Genomic DNA, 21,678 nt, shown 5'->3' on the forward strand with positions numbered 1-21,678 from the left:
CGGACTGGCCTAAGGGGTATTTTAATTTGGTTTTTAAAATAATTTTAAAAAGAAACGGCCAATAATGAATATTTCATTTTAATCATATTTTAAAATTAGTATTATTGTATTAGTTATCTGTTTTAACTGGCTGTAAGCCGCCCTGAGTCCGTTAGGAGAAGGGCGGGGTATAAATTTGATAAATAAATAAATAAATAAAATGAAGGGAAGTAATCGTTGAATGTCATTCAGTCTGGGCAGCCAAAATTATTGCTGTACACACTTCCCGGAAACAGCCTGCACCAAATATCTAAGAGCCTTTTAATATAGTTAAAATGGAGTCCTGTAAGGGCTGATCTGCCATCTCTGTAATTTGCAGGCGGAATTTGCATCTCCTGGCGGTGTATTTGAATCTTCAGTGACGCAAACTGGTTATCTGTCTAGTTCAGGGGTAGTCAACCTTGGCTCTTTTATGACTCGTGGACTTCAACTCCCAGAATTCCTGAGCCAGCATGGCTCAGCTTGGAAACCTCTTCCTTTCCCCTCAGCATGGCTGGCTCAGGAATTCTGGGAGTTGAAGTCCACGAGTCATAAAAGAACCAAGGTTGCCTACCCGTGGTCTAGTTGCTTGTCTTTGAGGGGTGTCGGAGACAAACTCAGATTAGTACTACTTTTGTAAGCCTTCTGTATAAGGGCACAGACATCAAGTCAATTAATGGGACAGCTGTCTTATGCACTGTGGTAAAAGTTTGCATAGGACTCTCCAACTTTTTCAATAAATCTTTCTGTTCACTGCTTGGCAAAGCTCCAAAGGTGTCAATTAATTCTGCCTCCGGTGGTTCAGCTGCAAGTTGTCCTCCTCTGTCTGTCTGAAAATGTTTATCTGAATAAGCTTCTTCCAGGGACAGGGCTGGTTTGTTATCTTCGCAATCGGCAGCAGCATCAGGATCCATTCCTGGATTCTCATTTAAAATGCTGGCAGCATCTTGATGTAGTGACTCAAAAAAGCAGTGAGATCTGAGTCTCATAAAACACAGGCCTTGGGAATATTGGGAAAGTGGTTGGCATAAGCTTCATTTTAAAAAGCATACTTGGAATTATGGACTGCTTGAATGTCAGTAGGATTTGCTTACAGCCCCACCTTACTAGAATGCGTCTCCACCAAATGTAAGTTAGTTGCATAGCCCAGGTAATCCTCAACTTACAATCATTTGTTTAGTGACAGTGCAAAGTTACAATGGCACTGGAAAGAATTACTTATGATCCTCACACTTCCAACCCTGGCAGCATCCCCACGGTCATGTGACCAACATTTAGGCACTTGGTAACCAGCATGTATGTATTTATGGTTGATGTAACGTCCTGGGGTATTTGTCATCTCCCTAGATGGTTTCCAACAAAGTTAATGGGGAAGCTATATTTGTCGAACGGTTGCTTAACAACTGCAATGATTTGCTTAACAACCATGGCAAAAAAGGGGTCATAAAATCAGGGGTGACTCATTTAATCAATGCCCAGCTTAGCAACAGAAATGTTGGTCCCAACTGTGGCTGAACTGACATTCAATTGACACTAAAGGAACTGACTTTGGGAATAACGCATAGCTTTCTTTGAATCCCACCATCCGCTGTTGATTCTGTTATGGGTGCTTTGCAGGTCCATCTAATTCGTTTGCAGCATATGGTTGCTTTGATTTTGATTTTCAACCCTTCCGTGTCTCAAAAGATGGAGGGCAGGGTTTTGGAGGCGTTGATCCCTTTACTCAGTAGATTCAGATATAGAGTCTTTACTTTGGTCACAACAGCCTGATCATTTTTTGGACTCACGAGTTTTCTTCTTCAGACATCTACTGTATGTTAACTTACTGCAAATGGACCAAGTGAATAAGAGACTCTTTCCATTAATCCACTTTCTTTTTATTTCTGTTATTTATTTATTTTTAAAGATAAAAAGGTCCGCGCCGTGATTAAGTTTTGCCTAGACACAAGAACTCCAGTCTCATTTTGAAAAAGCTCTTCCTGACACCTTTTGGTCACAAATGCTGGAACTGAACATGCTGCAGTGCTTCAGAAGAGAAAACTGTTTGGTCTATGGAGCCCAGGGAATTGGGTTTCCTGCTGTTATAAGTGGAATGGTCCACTATACTTTCATCCCGTGAGTCCCGATTCAACACATCATATCTGGTGCATTCCCAGGCTTGGTTTATTAATAATTACTTACAAAATAAAGGTGGGGTATAAACAAAAATAATAAAATGAATTATCTTTTTCAGCTATCTTCTTTTTAAATACCATGAGATCTTCGATTTTTTGTTGCTTTAAAGGTTTGGACCAGTTGTGTATAACCACAAGCCACATGTGGCCCCAGACAGCTAGTTACAGTGAGGGGAAAAATTAATTGATCACCTGCTGATTTTGTACATTTGCCCACTGCCAAAGAAATAATCAGTCTATAATTGTCAATGGTAGGTTTATTTTAACAGTAAGACAGAATAACAACAACAAAATCCATAAAAATGCATTTCAAAAAAGTTATCAATTGATTTGCATTTTAATGAGTGAAATAAGTATTTGATCCCTTATCAATCAGCAAGATCTCTGGCTCCCAGGTGTCTTTTATACAGGTGATGAGCTGAGATTAGGAGCACTCTTTAAAGAAATATCACATTGGCATAAGTATTCAGACTCTTCATTCAGAACTTGGTTGAAGCATCTTTGGCAGCAGTTACAGCCTGTATGCACAGTATATTTAACACTGTTTGCAGAGTCAAGAGGATTTGGCTTTATAAAACAGCTTTTGTAAACTTCTGTAAAAGCTTGCACTGTAAAGTATTTTTCCAAAAAGCAGAAGGTAGAAATAAGCAAAAAGTATCACAATAGCAAAGTGGGTTCTAACAGGAAAGCAAAGATAATGTAGATATTCAAATTTTCATTACTATTTTTTTTTACTTTATCAAAATGAATTGAAATCAAATATGGATCTCCTGACTCAAAAAGTGCCACGAAAATCATCACCTTAAAGGACTGGAATGACACTTCTAAAGAAATGTTTCTAACTACCATCTGCCATGGAAACTTGCTGGGCAATTTTGAGTGAGATGAAACTGTCACAGAAGATTGCTGTTAAGGAGGCAACACTGAAGAGGCAAGAGTAGATTATGTAGGCCAGGAAGAAGGACAAGATAGAAATCTAACAAATAAATAGATATTGAAGACTCCATCATTTAGGTTGTGCCACAGCATCTGGTAGTGCCAGTATATTTTATATACCTCCTAGATGGTGGCATTTGATTCACAGTATGGTGGTTTTTAAGGTATCTCTAGATCAGAATTCCTGGTTTCCATGGAATGGCATGGGGATACAGGCAGTGAAAATGGACACTGACCAAAACCAGCTGGCATTATTCTGAACATTAGCAGGAAATGCTACATGTATTGTCAAGATAGTTAAGGTTGGTATCCTAGCCTATCTTTTTTCCTAGTATTACTTATTAGCATTTTGTAATAGCCTCTTGACCAAAGCCATGATAGAAAGTTGAAGTTAATATCTTTGGGTCAATAAAATGATGTCCACAGCAAATGGAAAATTGCCTTGGAATGTAAAAGGAAAATGTGGTAAAAAGTATGAATTAAGAAATGAACAGGAAAAAAAAGTTGTGTATCTACAAAAATAAGACAAATTGATGGATTATGTACCATCAAGTCATTTTCGACTCCTAATGACCACTTAGATAGAAAATAAGAATAAGAGAAATAGAATGGATGGAATAGACCTGAATCTTGTGGGGCACAGTTGATTAATACTTGCAAAGCAATAGAATTGTAAATTTAGGTTTGATTTTGAATGAAAGGGCTAAAAACAGTAAGAAAAAAAATAAACTGGTGTCATTTAGGTTGAGATGGATGCACATGAAAGTAGGAATAAATTGGGGATAGCATATAACATGCTCCAGAAAATGGTGATATATATCAACTGGAAATCAGTCTGAGGGACAGCTGTGCAACATTCTAATTATTCTTAAGAGACAAGAATCAGTGGGTAAAAATGAGTCAATACAAATAAAACAACTGGGCTGCTCAGAGACCAAAGAATGAAAGAGAACTGCGGCTATACCGTGAATCTTTTCTTATCAAAATATCTGTTTCAAATTAAACCATATATTTGAAAGTCTATTCATGTATATATACAGATCTAAATGAAGCAAAAAGCATGATTAATTTAATTGCTTACAAAGGAAGATTCAGAAGAGTTGTGAAGGATAGAAAATGAACCAGACCATTATTTACAGTATCAAGAGTGCATCAGAGCTGGTTGAAACATGGGTGGCTATATAAATGTTTAAATAAATAAAATCACAGAAGGAAAGAAATTAAAGTGAAAGCAGAACAACTGCAGGAAGAAAACCTAGGGGTTCTGCACGAAAGAGTATCAAAAGGATGGATTAATCTCCCAACAGGCTGAATGGAAAGTAGACATAAGAAAAAAAATTAAAAAGATGTGGCAGCTGCTTGGAACCGAATGAAAAGAGTCTTGTTACAAACTACTATAGAAGTGTATGGAGTTACATTAGTGAGAACTATGAAAAGAAATGCTGGGTAGAATAATGAAAAAAAAAGACTGTGGATGAGAAAAAATGTATTTAACAGAATGACTGCTACCAAAACTCAGGATTTTTTTTTTTTTAAAAAAAGACGCTGTATATTACAAACAGAGAGAGGAAAAAAGATAGCTGTAAAGGATGTAGTCAAAGAGAAAGATGTAAGTATGTATAAATATGGTTGTGGACATATATATATGCATGCACTTTTATAATGCCGATTAAGTTAGGCTGCTGACTGAAAGCCAAAATGTTAGTTTATGTGATACACCGAGGATGATCTGAAATTAATTTATCTAAGGGCAAGGCAAATCTGACTGACAAGAGAAATTGTAATATAGAAAGCTGTACATAAACGACAAAAAACATGAGCAAATACAGGTAATCTTCACTTAGTGGCTAACTTGTTCAGTGACCATTCACAGTTGCCATGGGGATGAAAAGTTAACTTTGCAGCCAATCCTCACATGATGACATTCACGGGGCTATAAACCCAAGGAAAGCTGAAATAACATCATAAATGCAGTCATGGTTTCACTTAGTGACCTCTTTGCTTAACAACTGAGTTGCTGGCCCCAACTGTGGTTGCTAAATGAAGGCTACCTGTAGCTGAATTTGTGTAGCCAGGCAGAGTATTTGTTAAAGATAAGAAACTGTTGGAAAAACGTAGATGTCCAAATACTGATAAAAAAGTAATGGATAAAATTGATGCTCTCCACCTAGCAGTGTGAAAACATGCAAATGCAAGTAGATTAATAGGTACCACTTCGGTGGGAAAGTAAGAGTGTTCTATGTGCCTTTGGCATACGACCATGTTGGCCACATGACCACAGAAATTGTCTTCAGACAATGCTGGCTTCCTCAGCCAAGAAACGGAGATGAGCACCATGCCCTAGAGCAGGGGTAGGCAACCTTGGCTCTTTTATGACTCGTGGACTTCAACTCCCAGAATTCCTGAGTCGGCAAGGCTCAGCATGAAAACCTCTCCCTTTCTCCTCAGCATGGCTGGCTCAGGAATTCTGGGAGTTGAAGTCCACGAGTCATAAAACAGCCAAGGTTGCCCACCCCTGCCCTAGAGTCAGGCACAACTGGACAGAGAAACCTTTATCTTTAATTGGTGCTCTATTGCCAGGGATGAGTGATTGTTGAAAAAAATGACGATGGTTGTCTTATTACCAAGGTCATCCATATATTCCCCAGTACAGCAACCCATTTCTGCTACAGTTAGTTTATTTTTATCCTTCCGTATACCAGTCCCATTCTGCCCATTTTGTTATAGAAAACTGAGGACTGGTATACGGAAGGATAAAAATAAACCGCCTGTAGCTGAAATAGGTTACTGTACTGGGGAATGTGTGGATGACCTTGGGGAAAGAGGAGAAGAGATAATACCTAGGAAATAATCAGATAAGAGACGCAGTGGCTTCCCGGTCAGAGAGTGAAATTTAAGAATTCGCCTTAATTGATCAAGCAGTTAAAAGTGGTGGCAGAAAGTTTGTTCTTTCAGAGTTGCAAGACTCTGTTAATGTAGTCTTACAATAAACTAGAATTAGTTCTTCTAGTCACACTTCGGGTCTGGTTTATCTAAAAGGGCTGACATGTCTATCATAAACATGAAGGGATAGATCGAAAAACAATGTGCGTCGCAAGTATGTTGATTGTGCAAATCTAAATTAACAGAGGAAAGAAATATCTCTCTAAGCTGAACTCATCTCACAGTGTTGTTGTTGTTATAGAAAAATAGGAGAAGGCAGCATTAGGTATGTTCACTGCCTTGAATTACTTATAAAAATAATAAAGTTAGGGTGTGTTTGTGGATGTGGGTGTTCAACTTACAACCACCCATTTAAGGACCATTCAAAGTTACAACGCTGCTGGAAAAAGTGACTTAATGACCCAGTTCTCACACTTGTGACCACATTACCATAGTCACGTGATCAAACTTCAGTTTCTTGGCCATGTATGTACAATGGTTGCAGCATCCCAGGATTCTGGGTTTGTCATTTGCAGCCTTCTTAGGGAGCTTCTGACAAGTAAAGTCAATGGGGGAAGTCAGATTGGAGTAACGACTGAATGATTCACTTAACAACTGTAGTGATGCGCTTAACAATCATGGCAAAAAAGGTTATAATGTGGGGCATGACTCACTTAACAATTGCCTTGCTTAGCAATGGAAATTTTGGGCTCAACTGTGGTGGTAAGTCGAAGACTACACCTTTATGTCTATATGTATACGTGTATCCCACCTATATTATTTTTGTAACTAAACAATTTTATAAATATGTCAGGGCGGTGATATATCTAATGCTCCTTCCTCCTCCTATTTCCCCTAAGAGGTTAGTTGGCCTGAGAGAAAATGATTGGCCCAAAGTCAAGTGGGACTAGAACTCAGTTTCCTGGTTTCTAGCTGAAGTCCTTAACCATTAGACCAAACTGGCACTCTGTCTAAAAATATAATATAAGGTTACTTCTATAGAAGAAATGAGTAATGACTGAATCACAAACTAAATATATGAAAGAAGAGTGAACGGCTTCAGAGGAAGATAAAGACCATGAAAACTAAGTAAACAGAACAGATGAAACCTTAAAAAAACAAAAGAACGAGAAAGTTAAAGAGCAAAAGGCAAAGTATGAGTGGCATGCAGAAGCATGATCTGCACGAACAGAAAGATACACAGAGTTACAGTGCATGTTAGTGCATTTAACCAACGAGTTACATTTCTTTTCCTTTTGCTCACTTCATTCCCAAAACAGGTATACTATGTTCAGATTCTACCCCTCATTGGTCTCTTCTGTCTACTATCTTGTACTTATATACCTAATTTTGGATAGATAATTTTTTGAAGAAACAACCCATCCTTCTGTATCATCTCTAATATCACCATTGTCCGTAACACAGGGATCCTTCAAACTTGGCCCATTTATGACTTGTGGACTTCAACTCCCAGAATTCCTCAGCCAGGCAAGCTGGCTGAGGAATTCTGGGAGTTGAAGTCCACAAGTCATAAAAGGGCCAAGTTTGAAGACCCCTGCTGTAACACTTCATCAATAATGGCAACTCACAATTTGTGCTAACTTCTGTCTCCTCATACTGGGACTTGGCATGACTGTGGGGAAACTGATGGATTGGGAAATCATATATGGATGTTTTACAAAGCCAACACAGCCAGTTTGGCACTCCTGATAGCTCATGGCAACTTCTCGTAAGTGGCATAATGAAAGCAAAAAGTCAGGATTTAGAACAGATCTCCAGGTAGAAGTAGGCTTGCTTGAAACTTCAGAAAAATATTCTTCTCCTTTTACAAAGGAAAAAAAAGGCAATTCATGTTTATCATTGGGAATTTAAATATATTACAAACACGATGACCTTTTGTTGCCCCAGTTCCAATTTATATTCCAATCGCAGTCTCATCACAATTGAGCAAGGAAGAAGAATAGAGGTACATTCATCTGTCCACTCTCCTGTTCCGAACATTTCTGCATAAATGCTTGAAATAAATAAGATGATTTAATCAATTATTGATATGGGAAGGGTGCATTTTATTTAATTGCTATAAGGAACTGAGCCTCATAGATTCCTACCCAAAACAAAATACGGTAAATTTAAATAACAAAAGAGGGTTACAATGCACAAAAACATTGTTCTTGACAGTTTTTATCTATATTTTTACAATAATTCAACAGAATACATATATAGCTAGTTCTAGACTTCAACATTTCATTTAGTGCAGGGGTAGGCAACCTTGGCTCTTTTATGACTTGTGGACTTCGATACCCAAAATTCCTAAACCAGCCATGCTGACTCAGGAATTCTGGGAGTTGAAGTTCACAAGTCATAAAAGAGCCAAGGTTGCCTACCCCTGATTTAGTGACTGTTCGAAGTAATAATGGCACTGAAAAAAGTAATTTATAACTTTTTTCCACCCTTATGACCATTGCAATGACCACTGCAGCATCCCAATGTCATAGGATCAAAATTTGGACGCTTGGCAACTGGCTCATATTTATGATGGTTGCAGCATCCCGGGGTCATGTGATCACCTTTTGCGACCTTCTGACAAGCAAAGTCAATAGGAAAGCCTTAGAACCAGGTTACTAATTTAACAACTGCAGTGATTCACTTAACTGTGGCAAGAAAGGTCGTAAAATGGGGCAAAATCTGCTTAACAAATGTCTCCCTTAATACCGAAACTTTGGACTCAATTGTGATCGTAAGTCGAGCACCACCTATAGGAGCACTTTGATGATATTGGCAGTTTTCATTACGATCACATTATCCCACGGTTTGCTGAGTGACAAGCCACATAAAACCATAAACCAATGTTTGAAACCTATACTGCTTGGATTCTTATCATACTAGATCCAAACCAAACAAGCCACATTAAGATTAATCACATTGTATAACAGGCCCAAGAATGGGTATAAAATGACCCAAGCAGATTATTTCCTTACAATTAATGAAATAAATTTAAGAATGTTCTGTGCAAAATAAGGGATATTGTTGCCAAGGTTGCTTCTAAAAATAGGGTTAAAAATATAGCATATGAACAAGGCCTCTAAGATTTACTGTTGGACTCAGAAAGACCTTGCTGTTAGACTCATTTTTACCAATAACCCTCGTTTTTTGTTATTAACAACAAAGTCTATGGCAGCATATATTTATATATTTACAAAATATGTAGCCTGTATATCTTCTGCCATTTCCTTTGAGTTTTTTTAACGAATGGCAGACAGTAAAACAAGCAATCCATATTTTAAAAAATAGGACAGATATAGATTATAGCATGTACAGGGCAGACAGATTAAAGCAAAAATGCCCCTGTTCTATGGGTTAAAACTTGCACAACTAACTCTGCCCTTTTCCTTGTCTTGCGTCATATATTATGAAACTTCTTGTCATGTAACTCAGGATGAAAACAATAGAGGGAAAGACAAGAAAGGGAAAAAAATGAGCAATGAATGGGAGGGAACTTTCTACTTTTCACTAGTTTCAGTTGTTATTTTTCAAGTTTGTTTTTTTTTAACAAGAAGATCTGGACAAAGAAGAAAGAAAATACATTGCATAATCCGTAGAGCTGTTTTTCAAATTAGAGTTTTCACAAGCCATTGAGCAGAACCCAACATTATACAAGCATAAGTCTTTTTAAGGCTAAGAAACTTATTCTCCCTTCCTTTCTTCTGCATGCCCCATAATCGGGGTGTTTCCCAAATCTTCAGGGAAACTCCTTTGCTAATGGCAGCAACTGTATCAATAGAAGCCTTCTTAGTCTTTTTCTCATGACAATACATCTAAACATTTATACTAGAATATACAGATAATCCTCGACTTACAATCACAATTAGGACCAGAATTTATCACAAAGCAAAGCAGTGAAGAAAGTCAGCACGTCGCCATTCCCAATTTTGTTACCCTTTTTGCTACAGACATTAAATGAATCCAGCTTCCCCCACTGACTTTGCTTGAGTTGGGAAGGTCACAAATGGCAATCACGTAACCCTGCAACTATCATAAATACATGCCTGTTGCCAAGTGCCCAGATCACAATCATGTGAACGCGGGAACACTGCACCAGTGTTAAGTGCGGGGACCAGTTGTATGTCATATTTTTTCAGTGCCTTCGTAACTTCACAAGGTTGGTAAATGAACGGTCATAACCTGAGGGCTATCTATATCTGTGTGCATTTAGATGAAACTGAAATTATTACTGGTTATAATGGCACTGGTTTCAGTAGAAGCATTCAGAAAAGCTCTGAGTAATTAGTAACTTCTAAAACATTGCATTGATTAGCATTTCAAACCCAAAAGATTCTACACAGCGGATGTATTTCTTTCTGAGCCACGAGAATTACAACCTTTAACAATAGGGCAACTGAGATACATATCAATGCTTTTGAAATAGCAAACAATTTCTGCTTTGTTTGAAACTCTTCTATGATCCCACTCTTAGAAAATCTGAAATTCAATAGGCTTTGTATGCTTGGATGTAAGACTATTACAGCTTTCTGAATGAATTGCAGTTATTCATATATACAATATATGCCTTATATTTACATATATACATACAAACACATACACAACGCACATAAGGTCAAACATTCTGCTGATACTCCTCCCCTTTAATTTTCACACACCTTATCGTAAACTGCAAGGTGTCTCAGAAAAGATAGTAACTGTTCACATAATTCTTATCTTTATAAATACACGTTATCATCTCTTCCACTCATAATTAAAAATTACCTGAAGATGAAAATGTGATAAAAATGTGGCGCAATCTGACCACACCATCAGCATCAGATTTAACCCTCTCCTAACCTTCTTTAATGTCATTCCTTCTTTCTGCAATTCAGAAAGGTCAATAAGCCACATTAGTAGGTGGCACTCTCTAATCTTTCGCCAGGGTTTACACCTAGCAATGTCTCTACTACCTGTACAACACAGCCATTTTAATTTAACTCAAATGCTCAACTTAATCAGAATTGTTTCAGATATTACCAAACAAAAAGAGCTCAGCAGGTTTACAATCAGTTCTCTTTATAACCTGGTAGCAGTTTCTGTCGAATATGGAAGGCGTCCCAAACCCCCGGGCCGTGGCCTGTTTGGAACCAAGCCACATGAGCACTGAGCAAGTGCACACACATGCACGAGCAGCTTGACTTGCACAAGCAGCGGACCGGCACGTGTGCACATACACCCGCAGCTCAACTTGCTTAAGTTGAGCTGTACATGTAACGTGCAGGCTAGCCCGCCACTCACGTGGCCCGGTTCCCCTCTCCGCCCCCCAAGCTGGGCCATCAAGCCACAAAGGTTGGGGATCGCTGCAATAGGAGACTTGCCTATTACCTTATCTTCAGATGTTATAGCAACAATATCAGCTAAATGCAGAAATTCTCAACAGTTTTTGAAACCACTGTACTTCTTCAGTAACACTGAAAGCTACTGAAGAAACAAACAGTGTAATAATAGGTGAATGTTACTAAAGTGGTTTGTGTTGTACTATAGGCAAACTTCCAACCAATCCACATGTTTAATGGGGAAAAAATGTAATGAAAGGACAAATTAAGAATTTCTTTCCAAAAGAAGTTCCTTGTCAACTGCAAGGAACCAGAGCAACACCATGAGCTGATCAGAGAGGTTTCTTGATTGCTACTTGCATATTTACAAGAATCTCGCCAGACTAATTGCATTTTCTAGAGAACAACCAGGTAAACCCTTTAGGGATTTAGGGAAAGTCAGGTTTCTGTCACTTCCCCTCCTTCAGGAATTTCATGCTAGCCAATCTCTTAACCACCCACCACTTCAGAAGACTTCACCTCCATCTATTAACTCAAAACATTTCTTAAGTTCTAGGTCTAGATCAAGGGTAGGCAACCTCGGCTCTTTTATGACTCATGGACTTCAACTCCCAGCTATGCTGACTCAGGAATTTTGGGAGTTGAAGTCCATGAGTCATAAAAAAGCTGAGGTTCCCTACCTCTGGTCTAGATAATCAAGATGATTACCTAGGGCAGGGATCCCCAACCCCGGGGCCATGGACCAGTACCAGGCCGTGGCATGCCAGCAACCGGTCTGCACAAACAAGCAAAGCCCCATCCGTGGGATGCAGGCAGCACACAAAACCACGCACTCTCCAGTCCATGGAAAAACCTCTCTCCACGGAACCGGTCCCTGGTGGCCAAAAGGTTGGGGACCTCTGACCTAGGGCATCAAAATAAAAAAGGCTTTTAAAAACCACAATTTTTAAAAAAGGCAAAAAAAAAGCAATAATAGCATATTCCACGTGCCAGCAATCCTACTCAAGGGTTAAATGTAATTTTGTAGAATTGTTGCCATAGGATAACAATGTATGTTTATGTAAATGAAATTATGGACTCTGATTCCAGTCAAGAAAAGAAAAAAAATGTTCAAGGCTGAAAATTGAAAGCATAAAACTTAAAAACTTGAAGGAAAAAAAACCAAGAGGGCGCCTATTCAAAATTTCTAACAAAATCAAAAGATGAACTGAACCACAGGGGGCGCCAGAATGTCTTTGGCGAAACATCTGGAAATGGCCCTGCTTAAGGACAAATTGTATCATGCAAAATACACAATAACTATAAATATGAATAAATGTCGCCTTATATCCTTGCTTTCAATGAAAATATAATTCACTATAAATTCCGTGAACAAAATGGGAAACAACACCTTTTCAAAACCTGGAAAGCTGAAAAAAACCAAACCAAAACAAACAAAACTAAGATAAGATGTTGGAAGCATTTACCTACATTTCCTCTTTTGTAATTCACAGGAACCTCTCCCCTCCACACACACAGAAGATTTAAATATATTTATGCAACTGTCTTTTTAAATGTAAACTTTTATAATTTAAAATGCTTTAAAGGTAAGATTGTATGCATGCATATAATGCTTTAAATGTAAAATTATCTGCCTGTCTGTCTGTCCATCTGCCTAACTATCCCCAATATCTGAAATGTTCAACCTGGCAATTTACATGGGCTTTATTCAGGATTATCATCGTTCTCTCTGACCCAAGACCTCATTAAAAAGCTAGATCAAGAAATAAACCCAGGTAATCCTCTACTTACAACAGGTCATTTAGTGACCGTTCTGTCAAGCACCAGGGAAATCAGAAGATCCAGGTAGTTCAAATGAGTATAAAGATTTATTGCAAGCTTAAGCTCTCTACAAGAATCTGAACTACTAACAGTCAAGAAAAATTGGGGAAATGCAAGAATTAAGAAAGGAATTCAAGCTGGGCTGCACTCAGATCTTTGGTGGGAGTGCAGGGACTCATGACTAATGACGCATTTGACCCCTCCCTCAGGTTCAGCCTGGTCATCTCCTAAACATTCAAAATTACAACGGCACTGAAAAAAGTGACTTATGACCGTTTTAAACACTTACAACCATTGCAGCATACCCACGGTCATGTGATCAGAATTTGGACGCTTGGTAACTGACTCATATTTATGACAATGGCAATGTCCCAGGGTCATGCAATCATCTTTTGCGACCCTCTGACAAGTCAATGGGAAAGCCAGATTCACTTAACAGCCATGTTACTAAGCAGTGCTTCACTTAACAACTGTGGCAAGAAAAGTCATAAAATGGGGCAGAATTCATTTAACAACCATCTCGCTTAGCAACGGTTAAATTTTGGGCTCCCTAATCCTAACCCAACCCTGTAATAAAAGTAGTCTGAAATCCTCAAATCAGCCAGCTTAATTGGAAGGGCACAGAGGGATTGGAGAGATTTTTAACATGGCCTGTTCCCCAGGGCTGGATAACAAATATGTTTTAAAACAGAATGTCTATTAAAAGTATTATTATTAAATTTGTACAAGTCTATGCCTGCATGAAGAATATTTTTAAAACATACAAGTAGCGATGTACCTCTAACTACAGTAAAGAAGTAAAAAAAATCAATCAATAGGGCTAGGAAAAAAAGTATTTTCCAATATCTACCTTTATAAGATCAAATAAATAATCATGAAAGAGAGAATACATGATCAATAAAGGTCAAAAGTACAGGTAGTCCTCAACGTATGATCACAATTGAGCCCGAATTTTATGTTTTTAAGTGAAACATTTGTTAAGTCAGTTTTGCTCCATTTTATGACCTTTCTTGCTACATTTGTTAAATGAAGCACTGCAGTTGTTAAGTTAGTAACATGGTGGTTAAGTAAATCTGGCCTCCCTATTGACTTTGCTTGTCAGAAGGTCACAAAAGGGGATCACACGACGCCAGAACATAAATATGAACAAGTTACCAAGCACCAAATTTTGATCATGTGACCATGGGGATGCTGCAATAGTTGTGTGAAAAAATTAGTCACTTTTTTCAGTGCCATTGTAACTTTGAACAGTCACTAAATGAACTGTTGTAAGTCAAGGACTGCCCGTATAGACTTTCCCTAAAAATTAAGTCATATCCAGATCATCACGCCAACAGCTTTATATCTCCATTAACTTAGTCAGATAGTATCTTATCTTAGACTTCTTCTGAAATCATTAAGAATGTTTATGCGGAGAACACCAAGTTTGCCAAACCATTTGATATTGACTTGGTTGATAAATATTTCAGGGAGGGCGATCTACTTTACCTCTTCTTTTCTTGGCAAACTATTCTGATAAAATATCAAAAATAAATGGCCTAACGTTTTATCTAAGATCTATCATCAGAGACAATATAGGTTCATGCATTAGATTATGCCATGCTTTCTTTCAGGCATGACTTGTAGAATTAGTCATAATGGCTTAATTCATGTGTAAATTATAGTTAATAATTCAGGGGCTGGCTTCACATCTGAAACAAGCCACATATGAGCTCAGGATGGTCCATGAACATAATTAGTGTCCAATCTTTGCTGGAGACCAGAGAGTGGAAGAATCATCCCTAAGGGTTCAAGAATTAAGTTCAAAGAACTATGCTTACGCATAATAACATAACATTCTGTAACTGAGACTGAACATGAAGGTGGTAATTATATTTTTTAGAACTTTCTGGTAACATGCAAGTTATTTTGTTAGTCTGATAAGCCTTGAAAAGAGCAGGAAGAATGTACATTTTGCCAGACAGGTTGGATAACTATACCCTATTCTGCTGTCTAAAACTACGATGGGTATACCAAGATAAGCCTGAGGAATCACTAGATTTAGCTCTGCAGAATTTTACAAGGATATTCTAATCAACAGCTTGAAAGCAATGGGGATTCAAAATGTCTTCATTGCCATATTTCTATACGACCAAATTCTCCAGGAATTTTCCTCAGCCCAGGAATTTTCCAACCTCAATACCACTAAAGGCATTAAATATTTTCTTGAGAGTAAATATGAAGGAAAAAGGAATGCATCACCTTCTTCTAGCCTTCCTGGAGAGAGGATAAAACCAAATATTGTCATACAAAAAAAAAAAGAGTGAAGGCATAGAAGAGACAGTTCAAAGGACATAGATATAAAAAGTCTTAAAAAATGAAATTATTACAGAGGCCCAAGTAAAACATTTTTTTAAAAAAAAATATCTTGGGTTCTATCAAACTGAAATAGGACAGAACTTTTTCCAAGAAAGGGAAAAGGGCTTATTTTGGTTATTCCTCCCGACAGGAATGGTCTCCTATCCCTTGAACAAGATGCATGCTTTCAGGGAACAGATTTGCTATCAAAGTATCTAGTTTGGTCTTTGGAAAAAGAGTTGGTATGCAATTTAGGCCTCAGATATCCAAGGATGGGATAACTATTTATAAATACTATTATCCAACTCACTCTTACTACTTAAGAGTAGTAAGCCTTGGCATCATCTTCATTTAACCTGTGACAAATCTAACCAACACTTTCCTTTTTAGACACTGCAAATTCAAAACAGTCATGACCATTTTCAACACTGCAAGGACTAGTGGAATACACATTCCTGAATCAGAAAATGTCAAACATCTGCTTTTATCTTCCAGAAAGGATTGGGATAAGAGGATAAGCGACTTGAACTCACTGAATATCTGATGGCTGCAGCCTAAACCAGAAAAATTCCAGCTCAAAGCTAATCTGGAGATGAGATTATAACATTAGTATTTTATTAACAGAGCAAAAAGAAAAAGAAAACATATTCACTTGAACCAAGTTTTTGTGCACGTACTATTAGCTTGCTGGGCTGACTTATTTATTAAATAAAACCGACACGCTGAATACTGCACAATTATTAATAAAGTCACAAGGGTTTCCAGAGAAAAGAATAAGAGTTCCATGTTAAACCCAATCCTTCAATTAAAAATATTTAACCTGTATTATGACTGCTTATCAATACATCTACAACTCTGGTTGCAAAGCTATATATATACTGTTACATCGCTTAAGCGAGAAGAGAGTAGACAGAAAGTCAGGTTGTCACCCTTCTCCATTTATATATTTCAGTGGAAAAATGGGACGGCTTTTTCCCCCCCATCCAGGCCTTGATTTTTATTTTTTATTTTTTTGTATCAACTATGTACTCCTTGCTCTGCCAGGCTATAAAACAGCTTGCAAAAAAAGGGCACATAAACAGTGCTTGCATCAATCATGGCAGAGGCTTCCCAGCTACCACAAAAAAAAAATACTGGTCATTCCTTACTGTAACCAGTGGCAATGATCCCTATAAAACAAGGATTTTTATCCGAGGAAAAGGGGGTGCATTTTGTATCCTGCACGCTGCCCCCTCCGGTGCCAAAGGAAGTGATTGATACATTCCCCATCTTTTGTTCCAAAAGACACCAGCGCATCACACATGTCACCAGAGCTTCCCCCTCCTGATAGGGCAGGATGCACGCACGGGCAGACCCAGCTCTCCCGACCCTTCTGGCTGAGCCAAAAGAACTTTACGCCGGAAACCTTCCTTCTCCCTTCAATGCACCGAAGGGCTCAGCCAGGCACCCTCGCCCGGCCGGATTGCGTTTCCTTCCACAGACCGAAGGCTGAACTTACTGCCAGGAGAGAGAAGATGTGACAAAGGCGGCGGCGGCGGCAGGCCCTTCCCCCCCCCTTTCTTTTCTTTCTTTTTAATAATAAAGAGAGAGAGAGCAGAGCCAACCTCAACGCCAATTGCGCCTGCTCTCCTCGAAAACCGCTCTCGCAGTCCGGCGTCAATGCAATTCCCCTCCTCCGGCGCCTCCCGGCTAGAGCCGGTTTGCTCTGATGCTCCTACTTTTCGGTCTGCTTCGCGAGCGGCGGCGGCGGCGGCGGCTCCTCCACCATTGTCTGTGCCCCAGACTCCCCGGATCGCGGCACAGGCGCTCAGGTGGCCTGCCGCCCGGGCGAACAAAGAGCCGCCGGCGCTCGCAGGCTGGAATAAGCCGGTCCCGGAAAAGCTCCGCTCGCCGGGAAGCCCCAACCGGGGAAAACAACGTGTCTTTTACCCCCGCCCTTCGCCTCTTCCCCCTCCCCTCCCCTCCCGTCCCTCCAAACCAAACTTGTCAACTGCGCATTTGCACCGAGCAGCAGCAGCGCCGTTGAGCAAGCAGGCGGCGGGGGCCAGGCGGGCACGCACCGTAAACATATGTATGGGGGGGGGTACAGACTGCTCGCTCCTCGGTTGGACTCGTCCGTACCTGACCGAGCCGCGCTCTTCTCTCTACGCCGCCTTCCTTCCTAGCGGGGCTGAAAAGCTGCGGCTTCCTGGAGGATCGGGGAGAGGGGGGGAGCTGGAGAAGGCGGCGACCCCGAGAGTCACTCAGTCATTTTGGTCAGCCTTGCAGAGACGCGGGGGTCTCCTAGAAGACAAGGGGAGAAGAAGAAAAAAAAGCAGGGTGGGCTGTCAGGCTTGTCCTCGGCAGCTGCTACCCGGACCTCCATTTTCTCCCTCGAGGTTCCCCCGATGAACCCGAAGCGGAGCTCTTTTCCCAGCTATCCCCTTCCTGGCAAACCTGCCCGTCCCGGCTCCCGCCCCCCCCCCGCCACCTCACCCCAAAACGCGGGATCCTTGGCTGATCCTCCCTCTCGCCGGGATCCAGCGCCGAGTTTGAAATGGGCACCTCTTGCAAAGTTTCCCTCGCCTGGCGCCGGCGCAGCCGCCGCTTCGCTCTCTGGCGCTGGATGGCCAAAGCCCAAGCGGATTCACACCGGCACCTTGCTGGCTGCTATGAGGCGGGAACTAGGAACCCTCGACGTATTACAGCGAAGGGCTGTTTTCAACCGGCTCCCCGTTTTGCATAAAACACGAGAGCCGGACTCTGCGTCGAAGTATCTATCGGCTTGCATAATTTTCTTTTCTTTTTTTATTTTTAAGGAGAAAATAATCCCAGGCGGGATTGGCGGCCCGCCTGCTTGAGCAAAAGGAGGTGAAACTTCATGCTCCGCTCAATCCCTCTCCACACGCGAGTTAGAGCGGACCTTACCCACTTCTGGACTCACTCCCTATATTTCATCCCACTTTAAAACGGCGCTCTCTGGCGTATCGTCGAGGCGAAAAACTTCATAGGTGGTTGTTTTTAAACGAAGACTTTCGAGTGGACTAGAAACCTCCCCGCCCTGGCCACAGATCTGAAGGTGGTTTGGCGCGGGTTCAAAACGGTTTAGCGGCCTCAGCGGCCACATTAATCACAGCACCCCGAGTTAAAATGGAAGCAGCAACCTGAAATAAGTGCTATTATATTATGTGTACATTGTGGTCGTTTCCCTCTCCCTGCCATCTACAGCTTATCTCACAACAGTTGTCTGCTATTCAACAACCGCTCAAGGTTATCCATTCCTCCAGTATTGTGGACAAGATAAGGCTATGGGGCAGGAAGTTTTACTGATACACAGGGGAACAGCGCGAAGTAACTACGCTTCCTGTTTGTTGGGTGCAACTTGGAGTTCTGTTTTCTTCTGGACACATGGGAGAAAGTCATGTCTACGTGAATACTTTGGAAAGTGCCTGTGCGGGTGCCGTGCAAGTAACCAGAGCCGAATTGTCCACTGGTTAGCAATATCTATTCCATCATCAGTCCCTTTTTGGCACCCCTTTCCTTCCCAAATAACAGACTGCAAAATTGGAAGCGAGACAATGTGGCTTAGCCCTTTCAATGTTTGGATTAAATAAGGAAGACCCAGATTTTAGTTTGCCCTCTAATGCAGAGCTTTTTAACCGGTGGTACACGTACCACCGGTGGTACTTTGGCACCTGGCAGGTGTATGCAACCGTCCTAGAGAAGTGGTAGCAGGGGAAGGGAGAGGAATGAGCTGAAGCGACAGTAGCACGGCACAAGCCTGAAGGAGAGACAGCTGGAGCTGCAGGGCTGGGCAGAAGCCCCAGGATCAGCGCCCGGCTCCAGCTGATTGACACTTCTGGGAGCTGGAGGTTCCCTGAAGTGAAAAGGAGGAGGCGGGAGGAGAGAGGAAAGGATATAAAAGGAGGTTTTAGAAGGAAAGGGCCAGTGAGGGGCTGCCCCCACCCCGCCCCCTGGGCAAGCGAAGAGGGGGCGGCGAGCACCAAGCGTCCCTGCTGACCACTGAGAAAGAAAAAAGGTAAGAGAAGCGCTTCCCTTTCCCCCAGGATGCCCGCGCTTGCCTTCTCTGTGCACCCCCAGGGGGCAGGGCAGAGATGGCCAGGGGGGACTCACTGGCTCCAGGGCTGCCCTGTGGATCTAAGGCTGAGCGCATTCAGCTTTGAGGGCCCCCACCAGAAGATCAGCGCCATGCCTGCTCGCTGACCTAGCCTCGCAGCCACCAGGCTTCCCTTTCACCAGGACCGCCCCTGCCTGCGTGGGATAGCGACAACCTGTGGCAGCATAGCCACTGGCAGCGCTGGCAATCCCCCCCCTGCCATCATCCCTTCCTGAGTGCGGAGAAAGGAAAGAGAAGCAGGGAAGGAAGGATTATAATGAGAGGGAGGGAGAGAGGGTCTGAGGGAAGTCCTGCCTTAGCACTTGGTCACGACCAGCTCTGCTGCCCTTTTGCCATCCCCTTGTCCCCTCCCCTCCTGACTCTTCTGGTGGTCTCCCATCCTATCGCTGAGGATGCTTTGGTTACAAAGCTGGGTCTCCTCGCATGGAGAGGGAGTGGGCCTCCCTCTGACCCACACATTTTGCCGTCCCGCATACACCATGAGCAACCTGGCCAAGGAGAGCGAGCCAAGCAGCAGCAGCCTTGAGGAGAAGGTAAGCCCAGCCGGGCACCCCCTTGGGGAAGGCTGGGCTGAGCTGGGGGTCCTCCGTGTGGCCTGAGAGCACAGGAACCACCACCGAAGAAATTAAAACCGGTACTTTTTTCCTTTTTTATTTTTTACGGTTTCTAACCTTTTATTAGATTATGGAATAAAATACAAAAATACAAAAGCAAATATTAGGACACAGTGGGGAGGAAGAAGGGGAAAAAAGTGAGGGGGGAGAAGGGGAAAAGAAAAAGCACTGACTTCCGACTTCCTCTGTTGCAGTAGAACAGTGGTTCTCAACCTTTTTAATGCCGCGACCCCAACCGGTCGTAAGTCGAGGACTAAACCGATCGTAAGTCGAGGACTACCCAACCGGTTGTAAGTCGAGGACTTTTCCTGCCTGGGAGCGCCACGCATGCGTGTTTCCGCCCCCTGCGCCGGCCGAGGCGTAGCTAGCAAGCGGCAGAGACGGAGCAGGCCGACCACCAGCTGGCCCAGCTCAAGGGAGGTAAGGCACCCGCCGGAAAAGGGGCAAAAAAATGGCGGACAGCCTTGCTTGGCGACCCCCGTGAAATGGTCGATCGACCCCAAATGGGGTCCCGACCCACAGGTTGAGAACCACTGCAGTAGAATGAAGCATTAACATCAAACTTCAATTTTTTACTTTTCCATAATAGTATAAAACTAGCCATTTCTATAACAACAAATGAATGTAACCAGTAAAACCCAAAATTCCCCCCCCCTTTTTTTGTCATCAAGTTTTTGACACCTTGCTAAGTCCTAAAAGTGGTACAATCTGTGAAAAGGTTGAAAAGCCCTGCTCTAACACACGCTAGTCCATAGGTCCCCAATCTTTTGGGCACCAAAGACCAGTTCCGTGGAGAGAGGTTTTTCCACAGACCAGAGAGTGCGTGGTTTTGTATGCTGCCTGCATCCCGTGGATGGGGCTTTGCTTATTTGTGTGACCCGGTTGCTGGCATGCTGCGGCCCGGTACTGGTCCACAGACTGGGGGTTGGGGACCTCTGAGCTAGTCTACTCCCTCTATTCTAGGGGGTGTCTTTGTCCAAGTTACTCTCGTGCAGCTGAATCTTGCAGGGTTGTTGTCATGGATAAGAGTAGAAGAGAGCACTCTATATCTTGAACTCGTCTACAAAAGGCACAATATAATTGTCTTTGTTTTGGGAGGTTCCTGGCGACTACCTGGACAACCCCTGCAGTTTCCTTGGCAAGATTTTGGAAGTGGGTTGACAGTGCCTCCTTCCTGGGTCAGAGAGAATAACTGGCCTAAGGTCACCCAGTTGTGCCTGAGGCAGAACTAGAACTCACAGTCTCCCAGTTTCAAGTCTGATGGACTACCAAAATGATAGGCTAAACATAATAGTCTGCACATAAGTACTTGCGCTATACTATACTGCACTGCACTACATGTAGTCTTCAACTTACAACTGTTATTGAGCCTGGAATTACAGAAGTTGTTCCAGTTCCTAAGCAGGTCACCTGGTAACTGC

The 21,678-nt window shown here is 41.7% G+C and overlaps 1 protein-coding gene across 1 annotated transcript in view; it reads right to left on the minus strand.

The window, feature by feature from the left end:
- LRRC8D (leucine rich repeat containing 8 VRAC subunit D) overlaps positions 1-17,685 on the minus strand; it is a 58,036-nt gene extending 40,351 nt beyond the window's left edge. The window contains exon 1 of the mRNA XM_015824627.2: positions 17,648-17,685. The gene's annotated coding sequence lies outside the window, so the exon portion shown is untranslated. The remainder of the gene's footprint in view (positions 1-17,647) is intronic.
- Positions 17,686-21,678: the final 3,993 nt, after the last annotated feature.

This window comes from Protobothrops mucrosquamatus, unplaced genomic scaffold, assembly GCF_001527695.2.
Source record: "Protobothrops mucrosquamatus isolate PMUCROS unplaced genomic scaffold, P.Mucros_1.0 scaffold2298, whole genome shotgun sequence".
Classification (NCBI taxonomy): domain Eukaryota; kingdom Metazoa; phylum Chordata; class Lepidosauria; order Squamata; family Viperidae; genus Protobothrops; species Protobothrops mucrosquamatus.